This window comes from Cherax quadricarinatus, unplaced genomic scaffold, assembly GCF_038502225.1.
Source record: "Cherax quadricarinatus isolate ZL_2023a unplaced genomic scaffold, ASM3850222v1 Contig1448, whole genome shotgun sequence".
In the NCBI taxonomy this organism is placed as follows: domain Eukaryota; kingdom Metazoa; phylum Arthropoda; class Malacostraca; order Decapoda; family Parastacidae; genus Cherax; species Cherax quadricarinatus.
The window spans coordinates 78,132-90,027 of record NW_027196474.1 but is presented as its reverse complement, the minus strand read 5'-3'; positions in this window follow the sequence as shown (position 1 = coordinate 90,027).

Below are 11,896 nucleotides of genomic sequence, written 5' to 3'. Positions count from 1 at the left end.
TCTTGAACAAAAACTAAATACACTGAAACAACTAAGCAACACCCACACCCAGTCTGAGGACACCATCAACCACCTAAAAGATCAAGTTACCCAACTAAACACCAACATCAAGAATGAAAGAGCAAGAGTGGACTTACAACTTAGCAATGTTATGAACAACTTCCAAGACCACGTCGACCAACAACAACTGTCTGATTCAGTTGTAGTAAACAGCAACCTTCTACCACCAACTATAACTCATGAAACATGTAAACAAACCACCCTACAACTTACCCAAGATCATCTCAACGTACCTACTGATGACACAAAGGAGTGTAAAGTGATAGGTTATCAAACTGGGAAGAAATCAGTGATACTAAAGTCCAACTCCAGCTCACAAATTAATGAACTATTAAAGATATCTGTTAATATGAAAACAGATGTTGATGTCAATGAGTGCCTGACCAAAATAAGACAAAATTTCCTCTACAGATTAATAAAGCTACAATACAACTGAAAAATCTACCAGTGCTTTGCAAGGGATGGAAAACCTTGCAGTAAAGAAGGAATCAACAGGAAGGAGATATTTCAGTTCTACTGAACTCAGTAGAAATTAAATAAAGAAAATTCTAAGTGATGCTGGTTTAACTGAGTCAGAATAAAATACAGTTTGTTCCCACTTTCCACAAGTAGTGTTATGAAACCCCTATTTTTTTTCATCCAATTATTTTCTATAAAACCTAATCCTTATTACCATATTGTCAATCTGACAGCAGTAAACTGCATAAGCTGTCTAATTACTACCTTATAGTTTACACTCTTGTTAGACACCAAGATCATCATTTTGTTTGCCTACAAAGGTATACAATTCAATTTTTTTTTTATATTTGTATGAAATTCTATTTTTTTTTATATTTCTAACTGTTTTTTACCATCCTCCATTAGTATAGAACTACAGTGGACCCATGCATACCGTTGGCATCACATAACGTTAAATCCGCATACCGATACATTTTATCACTAAGATTTTGCCTCGCATACCGCTTAAAAACCCGCTCAACACTATTCGTCCGAGACGCGTCTAATGTGCGGCCTGAGCCAGCCTCACATGTTCCGCCGGTGGCATTGTTTACAAGCCAGCCTCCGCGGTAACATCCAAGCATACAATCATAACATTTCGTATTATTACAGTGTTTTTGGTGATTTTATCTGCAAAATAAGTGACCATGGGCCCCAAGAAAGCTTCTAGTGCCAACCCTGTGGTAAAAAGGGTGAGAAATATTATCGAAATACTGTGGTACCATGGTCAACTGCTGATGCTGCTGCTGCTGTAGCACTGTCATCTACTGCTGCTGCTGCTGTAGCACCGTCAGCTGCTGCTGCTGCTGTACCACCATCAGCTGCTGCTGCTGCTGCTGCACTGTCAACTGCTGCTGCTGCTGTAGCACTGTCAGCTGCTGCTGCTGCTGCTGTAGCACCGTCAGCTGCTGCTGCTGCTGTACCACCGTCAGCTGCTGCTGCTGCTGCTGTAGTACCGTCTGCTGCTGCTGCTGCTGCTGTAGTACCGTCTGCTGCTGCTGTAGCATCGTCTGCTGCTGCTGTAGCATCGTCTGCTGCTGCTGTAGCACTGTCAGCTGCTGCTGCTGCTGCACTGTCAGCTGCTGCTGCTGCTGTAGCACTGTCAGCTGCTGCTGCTGCTGTAGCACCATCAGCTGCTGCTGCTGCTGTACCACTCTCAGTAGTAGTAACCAGTTACCAGTAACCAGTGTACCAGTAGTTGACTCACTACCAACCGTCTCTGCCTGAGTCACTGTCTGAACTCATATTGTGCTGACCATAGCACTATTCAAAGACCCCCTCACATATGGGTACTGTGGGCGGCCAGTCAGTTATACGAGAGTGAGCAGAGGAGAGAGGCAGGCTGTAAGGGCGCTCCCCACATTATCTGTAATTATATGTACTACCAGCCTACGTGAGTATTACTTTACCCAATCCACGTGTTCGAACTCCCACATGATAAATGGTGGCAGCGGTGGGATTGAACTCTTGGATAGTCAAGGTCCATCTGGCTAACCTTCCAGTAGGTTGTTTGTTCCGGAATAAAGGTATCAGTGGAGCATGGTCTGTCAAGACATGAACAGAGTACTGATAAATAATGTCTCGGAAGTGCATTAAAGACCATACTATTGCTAAAGCTTCTTGCTCAGTTACTGTATAATTACGTTCAGCCTTCGTAAGGACTCGGCTAGCAAATGCAACTGCGTTGTACTTGCCATCGGTCTTCTGAGCTAGTACGGCACCTATGCCAATTGAACTAGCATCAGTTGTCAGATAGAAGGGCTTAGAAAAATCTGGAAATTTCAAAATTGGAGCAGATGTTAGCTTTTCTTTTAGAGTCTGGAATGCTCTTTCTTGACGGAAGGTCCAAACAAAAGGAGCATCTTTCTTAAGCAACTCAGTTAGAGGAGCAGCTATGGAAGAAAAATTGGCAATGAAAGATCTATAAATTAAACATTATAACATACATAAGTAGAACATTGGAATGGAAGCTTACGTAACTGAAACTGTAATGCAATACAAGGTATAATATAGCACAACTTAAAACTCAACGTTGAGATTACACAATAGAAGTGATAAAAAAAAAAATTTGATCGATCAATCTGTATTCATGTGATCTACGGATTCTGAGGGAGGAATATATACAAAGAAAGAGTGTTTAACAGAAAGGCAGATTCGGTGCACTCAAATCTAGACTGTTAACTCTCAGAATGCGGAGAGAACATGAACACAAAAAAAAATTCTTGAATACTGATAAGTTGATACTGTAATTATTCATCTATACAGGTTATTTACATTTAACCCCAACTCTGCTAGGGTGAGATTGACATATGCAGAATGGGTGTCATCTCTGGGAGGATCAAACTCTGTAGCACTGGCTAACTCATGCTGTATTTGAGGCAAATCTGAATTGGAAGTTACAAATGATATTTGAGGATTTCTCAATACCTGTCATGTATGTAGGGAATAACGACATTCAGGTTGATCGTCTGACTGAGTATCAGAGGAAGAGAGTACAGGATCAGGAGGATTGTCAGAGTCTGTCACATTAGTCTGGGTTGGAACATCATTATCATCACATACTAACTTCATATGATCTAAATGCGATTCTTTATACTGACCAGTACTAATCTCTCTAACCTTATACTTATTACCAGTGATATGTTCAACTACTCGATAAGGACCAACAAACTTTTGATCAAGCTTTGGCATTGCAGACGTTTTGTTAAAGTTAATCAGCATAACTCTCGAACCTACTTTGATTTTGGATGGCTTTGCTCGAGTGTTTGCGACTCTTGTAAATTCTGCTGTTGATTTATGAAGTGTTTCACGGATTCTTCTAAAAACACTTTGAGCTAAGCTGGTACGAGTTGCTATGAAATCATCAGGGTTGTAATTTGGTTTCGGATTAGAATATAACAACTCATAAGGCAAACGTTTATCTACACCGTACAATGCATAATGTGGAGTGTCACCTATAGAAACATTGTAAGCAGAATTTATAGCACACTGCACATCAGGTATAACTTCATCCCAAGTTTCACTGTTGGGATTGATAGTGGCTCTCAAGACATCAAGTACTTTCTTATTGGTTCGTTCCGCTAACCCATTGCTGGCAGGATGATGAGGAACAATGGTGGATTTAGAGAACTTGTACAAGGTGCACAAATTTTCAAGAATCTCATTACAGAATTCACCTCCATTATCTGTTACTAGGGACTTAGGGGTGGTATGCCTGCCGTTGTTGGTGTGCCTTATTGAGAATACTAAGAAACAATTAACCCCGGAGGGTTAGCCACCCAGGATAACCCAAAAAAGTCAGTGTCATCGAAGACTGTCTAACTTATTTCCATTGGGGTCCTTAATCTTGTCTCCCAGGATGCAACCCACACCAGTCGACTAACACCCAGGTGAACAGGGAAAAACTCCTGGAACTAGTGCTCATATTGGTGAATTTGAAGCCAGCAAAGGGTGGTTTGAGAGATTTAAGAATCGTAGTGGCATACACAGTGTGATAAGGCCTGTTCTGGAAGAAAATACCAAACAGGACCTACAGTACTCAGGAGGAAAAGGCACTCCCAGGACACAGTGTCTCATCAGTCATTGCTGCATCTTCAATAAAGGTAAGTGTCATTTATTCTTCATTTAGTAGAGTAGTACATGCACAATATATATTATGCATGTACTACTCTACTATTGTGCATGTATCCTTCTCTTTGTGTGTTGGAAAATGTATATTTCATGTGGTAAATTTTTTTTTTTTCATACTTTTGGGTGTCTTGCACGGATTAATTTGATTTCCATTATTTCTTATAGGGAAAATTCATTCGCGTAACGATAATTTCGCATAACAATGAGCTCTCATGAATGGATTAATATTGTTATGCGGGGGTCCACTGTATATTTTTTGCTGTCTAGTGTATGCAGTCTATAATATAGTTAGTGCAATACAAAACAAAGTTAAGTACGACTATTTTAAAACCTATTTTTTTTCTTACTGTCTACTGTATAAAGTTAATTATAGCATTAGTGCAGTAACTGTTAGGTGCTATTGATATACTTAGTCTTAATAGCACATTATATTTTACTATTATTATTTCACTATATGTCTATTAGGTTTTATAATCTACTGAAACAATATACACTTACACCATTATTGTTCAATTAACCCATTTTTATAGGCATTAATATTACCCTTTATTACCTTTCTGCAATTCATTATCATTCAAATATTTATCAGTTAACCCCGAATGCTCAATGCTGACATCAACCCTGAACTGAACCTACATAATCTAAATCCCAGCCACCATTCAACTGAAAGCAATTGCCTTTACTACAAAGAAACGGAAGCCAGTACTGTCCTAAGCAATGACAGATATATTACAATTTAGATCCTAAGTAAACACTATGATGACCTCCTGGCACTCTTAGATTAATTAAAGACAACCTTCTCCTGTATTATTCTTAATGAAACCTGGCTTAAGCAAGACACAATAGACATCTACACACTACCAGGATACACAGCAATCCATAACTGCAGACCAGAACAAATTGTGGGATATATTGCCATCTGTTATTCTAATGGACTATCATGTAGCAACACCATATCTTTCAATGATGAGTATGGTGAATATATATTCACAAACTTCTCTGTAAAAAAAAAATTAAAAACCTATAGTAATTTGGGCCATATACAGGATGCCTAATATTAATATCCCAGCCTTTAGTGATAAACTAAAAACATTGATTACAGATACACAAATAAATAAGCACCACCTACTACTAGCAGGAGACTTCAGCATCAACCTTGACCTAACAGATGACCAACCTGTTGTTGGTCATATGTTAGGTCAAGGTTAATGCTGTTAGCTCAAGGTTGACTTCATTAACAATATGAACAATACACTACTCATACCAGCAATTACAAAATCAACAAGACTGAGATAAGTGCAACCATAATTGACCATATATGGACAAACATACTAGCCCCCCTCAGAGTGGGGATAATCATGGACAACACTACTGACCACTACACAACTTTCCTCCTAACAAACATATGTAAACAATCAATGGAATATAATAAGTTCTCCTTTCGACTCCATGATGAAGCATCAATAAGTAACTTCACTGCTGAACTAAGCTCAGTTGACTCTCTTACAGAATTTTTTGATGTTGTTGGTATCAATGAATGGGTAGAGATATTTCTAAACAAAATTCAAAGATAATATAACATTGTCCCATAAAACTAAACAGATCACCAATACAATACTAAGTTGTCCATGGCTTACTAACAGCATCCTAAGATCCATCAATATGAAACATCAATATGAGAAACAATATAGAAGGGGCTTAATAACTAAACAATTTTTCAAACACTATACATCAGTCCTCACCAAATTAATCAGAAAGTTCAAGCAACTATAGTATTCTAATAGATTTACTGAAATGAAAGGAGACATAAAAAATACCTGGAAAACACTCTCAGACCCTGGACACCACAAACTGAACACAGTAATATTGTACTAAATGAAACAAACTGAAACTCCAGCCTACTGGCAGGAAATGGCAGAAATCGTACACCAAATCCAGTCATTCCTGGAGTGGAACCACAGTCGATGGCCTCCACTCCAAACCAACAGATACAGATACTAATGCCGGAAAAAAAATCCCCCCCCAGTACCAACAATACCACCAGTCCGATAACATTCTTCTTTGCAAATATACAGGGTCTAAAGCCAGCAACAAACAGCAAAATACCTTTCATCCGTGGACTGCTTGCAGAGGCAAAGGCAATGTTCGCAGCTTTCACTGAGACCCACATAAAGGATCACTTGCACAATGAAATATGGATCCCAGGTTACAACCTATACAGATGTGACAGAGTGAACAGGCAAAAGGAGGGGGTTGGCCTGTACATTGCAGAGTCACTTGTTTGCACAGAACTGCTTAATGCCTCAAATGATGTAGTGGAAGTTTTAGCAGTAAAGGTCGAGAACCAAAACCTAGTCATTGTGGTAGTCTACAAGCCTCCGGATGCAACATCCCAGCAATTCCAGGAACAGCTGTTAAAAATTGACCACTGTCTGGAAAATCTTCCAGCTCCTGCACCCAACATCTTGCTCCTGGGGGATTTCAACTTAAGGCACCTAAAATGGAGGAATATAGCAAATAATATTGTTGCAGTAATAACACCAGGAGGCAGCTCTGATGAAAACTCACACTCACACGATCTTTTAAATCTCTGCACAAAATTCAATTTAAACCAGCAAATAATAGAGCCTACTAGACTGGAGAATACACTAGACCTCATCTTCACTAACAATGATGATCTGATAAGAAATGTCACCATATCAAAAACAATGTACTCAGATCACAACATAATTGAGGTTCAGACATATATGCGTGGAGCCCCAGACCGACATAATGAGACTAGTCACGAGGGAGCATTCACCAAATTCAACTTCAATAACAAAAACATAAAGTGGGGCCAAGTAAACCAAGTCCTAACTGATATAAGCTGGGAAGATATACTAAGCAACACAGACCCCAATTTATGCCTAGAACAGATTAACTCGGTGGCACTCGATGTATGCACAAGGCTTATTCCTCTAAGAAAAAGGAGGAGTAGATGTAAAATAGAAAGAGACAGGCGCTCCCTTTACAGGCGACGGAAAAAAATAACAGAGCGGCTAAAAGAGGTCAATATATCTGAAGTAGTCGTCAACAGAGTAAAGTCCGAGGCAGCTACGGTGAAAAGCTCTGTTCCACAAGGCACAGTACTCGCTCCCATCTTGTTCCTCATCCTTATATCCGACATAGACAAGGATGTCAGCCACAGCACCGTGTCTTCCTTTGCAGATGACACCCGAATCTGCATGACAGTGTCTTCCATTGCAGACACTGCAAAGCTCCAGGCAGACATCAACCAAATCTTTCAGTGGGCTGCAGAAAACAATATGAAGTTCAACGATGAGAAATTTCAATTACTCAGATATGGTAAACATGAGGAAATTAAATCTTCATCAGAGTACAAAACAAATTCTGGCCACAAAATAGAGCGAAACACCAACGTCAAAGACCTGGGAGTGATCATGTCGGAGGATCTCACCTTCAAGGACCATAACATTGTATCAATCGCATCTGCTAGAAAAATGACAGGATGGATAATGAGAACCTTCAAAACTAGGGAGGCCAAGCCCATGATGACACTCTTCAGGTCACTTGTTCTATCTAGGCTGGAATATTGCTGCACACTAACAGCACCTTTCAAGGCAGGTGAAATTGCCGACCTAGAAAATGTACAGAGAACTTTCACGGCGCGCATAATGGAGATAAAACACCTCAATTATTGGGAGCGCTTGAGGTTCCTAAACCTGTATTCCCTGGAACGCAGGAGGGAGAGATACATGATTATATACACCTGGAAAATCCTAGAGGGACTAGTACCGAACTTGCACACGAAAATCACCCACTACGAAAGCAAAAGACTTGGCAGACGATGCACCATCCCCCCAATGAAAAGCAGGGGTGTCACTAGCACGTTAAGAGACCATACAATAAGTGTCAGGGGCCCGAGACTGTTCAACTGCCTCCCAGCACACTTAAGGGGGATTACCAACAGACCCCTGGCAGTCTTCAAGCTGGCACTGGACAAGCACCTAAAGTCAGTTCCGGATCAGCCGGGCTGTGGCTCGTATGTTGGTTTGCGTGCAGCCAGCAGCAACAGCCTGGTTGATCAGGCTCTGATCCACCAGGAGGCCTGGTCTCAGACCGGGCCGCGGGGGCGTTGACCCCCGGAACTCTCTCCAGGTAAACTCCAGACACTGGTCAGAGAAATAGCAAGCATCGAACTTAAGCTAAAAGAATCCTTTAGGAGTCAGGAATCGCGGGAAGAACTAAAAGCCATAAATGAAATCGAAAGAAACCCAAAGTATTTCTTCTCCTATGCCAAATCAAAATCGAGAACAACGTCCAGTATTGGGCCCCTACTTAAACAAGATGGGTCCTACACAGATGACAGCAAGGAAATGAGTGAGCTACTCAAGTCCCAATATGACTCAGTTTTTAGCAAGCCACTAACCAGACTGAGAGTCGAAGATCAAAATGAATTTTTTATGAGAGAGCCACAAAATTTGATCAACACAAGCCTATCCGATGTTATCCTGACGCCAAATGACTTCGAACAGGCGATAAATGACATGCCCATGCACTCTGCCCCAGGGTCAGACTCATGGAACTCTGTGTTCGTCAAGAACTGCAAGAAGCCCCTATCACGAGCCTTTTCCATCCTATGGAGAGGGAGCATGGACACGGGGGTCGTCCCACAGCTACTAAAAACATCAGACATAGCCCCACTCCACAAAGGGGGCAGTAAAGCAACAGCAAAGAACTACAGACCAATAGCACTAACATCCCATATCATAAAAATCTTTGAAAGGGTCCTAAGAAGCAAGATCACCACCCATCTAGAAACCCATCAGTTACACAACCCAGGGCAACATGGGTTTAGAACAGGTCGCTCCTGTCTGTCTCAACTATTGGATCACTACGACAAGGTCCTAAATGCACTAGAAGACAAAAAGAATGCAGATGTAATATATACAGACTTTGCAAAAGCCTTCGACAAGTGTGACCATGGCGTAATAGCGCACAAAATGCGTGCTAAAGGAATAACAGGAAAAGTCGCTTGATGGATCTATAATTTCCTCACTAACAGAACACAGAGAGTAGTCATCAACAGAGTAAAGTCCGAGGCAGCTACGGTGAAAAGCTCTGTTCCACAAGGCACAGTACTCGCTCCCATCTTGTTCCTCATCCTCATATCCGACATAGACAAGGATGTCAGCCACAGCACCGTGTCTTCCTTTGCAGATGACACCCGAATCTGCATGACAGTGTCCTCCATTGCAGACACTGCAAGGCTCCAGGCGGACATCAACCAAATCTTTCAATGGGCTGCAGAAAACAATATGAAGTTCAACGATGAGAAATTTCAATTACTCAGATATGGTAAACATGAGGAAATTAAATCTTCATCAGAGTACAAAACAAATTCTGGCCACGAAATAGAGCGAAACACCAACGTCAAAGACCTGGGAGTGATCATGTCGGAGGATCTCACCTTCAAGGACCATTACATTGTATTAATCGCATCTGCTAGAAAAATGACAGGATGGATAATGAGAACCTTCAAAACTAGGGAGGCCAAGCCCATGATGACACTCTTCAGGTCACTTGTTCTATCTAGGCTGGAATATTGCTGCACACTAACAGCACCTTTCAAGGCAGGTGAAATTGCCGACCTAGAAAATGTACAGAGAAGTTTCACGGCGCGCATAACGGAGATAAAACACCTCAATTACTGGGAGCACTTGAAGCTCCTAAACCTATATTCCCTGGAACGCAGGAGGGAGAGATACATGATTATATACACCTGGAAAATCCTAGAGGGACTAGTACCGAACTTGCACACGAAAATCACTCACTACGAAAGCAAAAGACTTGGCAGACGATGCACCATCCCCCCAATGAAAAGCAGGGGTGTCACTAGCACGTTAAGAGACCATACAATAAGTGTCAGGGGCCCGAGACTGTTCAACTGCCTCCCAGCACACATAAGGGGATTACCAACAGACCCCTGGCAGTCTTCAAGCTGGCACTGGACAAGCACCTAAAGTCAGTTCCTGATCAGCCGGGCTGTGGCTCGTACGTTGGTTTGCGTGCAGCCAGCAGCAACAGCCTGGTTGATCAGGCTCTGATCCACCACGAGGCCTGGTCACAGACCGGGCCACGGGGGCGTTGACCCCTGGAACTCTCTCCAGGTAAACTCCATGTCCAGGTAATGCCACTAGGACCAGCTTGAGAATCACTGGGGATCTGTCACAAATGTATCCATAGAGGTCTGTTTCTGGCATCTCTTTAAGATTTCCCTGAAGTGGTACATTGTTTTATCAGTGAACATGTTGCAGATATGGCTTGTTTCAGCTTGATCAGGGTGGTATTTCTCTACAAAAGCTTGCACCCTAGTCCACACTGCAAACATCTCTTTAATCTCTGAAGAAGGCACCTCCTTCACTCCCTCTTCCTCCTCCTCTGATGCAAGTTCCTCAGCTGCAGTCTGTTGCTGTTTGAGTTGAAGCTCTTACAGGTTTTCAGTGGCTAGCTCATACCTATGGTCCTCCACCAACTCTTCCACATCCTTGCCACTCACCTCTAACCACAGGGACTTCCCCAGTGCGACAATAGAGTCCACAGGGTTGGCATGGTAAGGGTCAGCCTCAAACCCTTCAAAATCCCTCTCTAGGACACAACCTGGCCACAATTTTCTCCAAGCAGAGTTCAAAGTCTTGGAGGTCATTCTTTCCCAAGCCTTACCTATAAAGCTTATGTAATTGAGGATACTGAAGTGATTCTTCCAGAACCCTATTAGGGTCAACTGAGTGTCTGGGATCACTTCAAAGCACTTTCGAAACACTGCTTTTGTATAGAGTTTTTTTAAAGTTAGAAATGACCTGCTGGTTCATGGGCTGGAGGAGAGGAGTGGTGTTAGGAGGCGAGATCTTCAATTTTATAAACCTGAAGCCCCTAAACACTTGGTCTACCAAGTCTGGAGGATGTGCAGGAGCATTGTCCAGTATCAGGAGGCACTTGAGTGGGAATTTCTTTCCCAGGAGATATTTTTTCATGCTTGGGCCAAACACACCATTAACCCACTCTTTGAAAATTTACCTTGTGACCCATGCCTTATGTTTAGCTTTCCACTTCACACATTATCTATTCTTGACAACATTGCTTTTCATGAACACACTGGGATTTTCTGAGTGATACACCAGTAAAGATTTCACTTTGAAATCCGCACTAGCATCACCACACAACAAAAGAGTAAGCCTGTCTTTTACAGGCTTGTGTCCTGGCAGTGCCTCTTTCTCCTGTATGATGTAGGCCATCTCTGGCATTTCCTTCCAAAACAGGCCTGTTTTGTCACAATTGAACACTTGTTGGGGTTTGAATCCTTCAACCTTTATAAAGTCCTTGAATTCCTGTACATTCTTTTCAGCTGCACATTTATCAGAACTTGTAGCCTCTCTATGCCTTACAACACTGTGCATGCCACTACACTTCTTAAATCTCTCAAACCAGCCTTTGCTGGCCCTTAAAAATTCACTACCAGCAGCACTTGTTCCAGGAGCTCTCCGTAGAAGTTCCTCATGTAATAGCCTTGCCTTCTCACAAATAAGAGATTCCATAACACTGTCTCCCACTAATTGTTTTTCCTTAATCCACAATAACAACAACTTTTCCATCTGTTCCATTATTGGCAACCATTGTTTCGTTAGAAAAGTTACTCCTTTTGCAACAT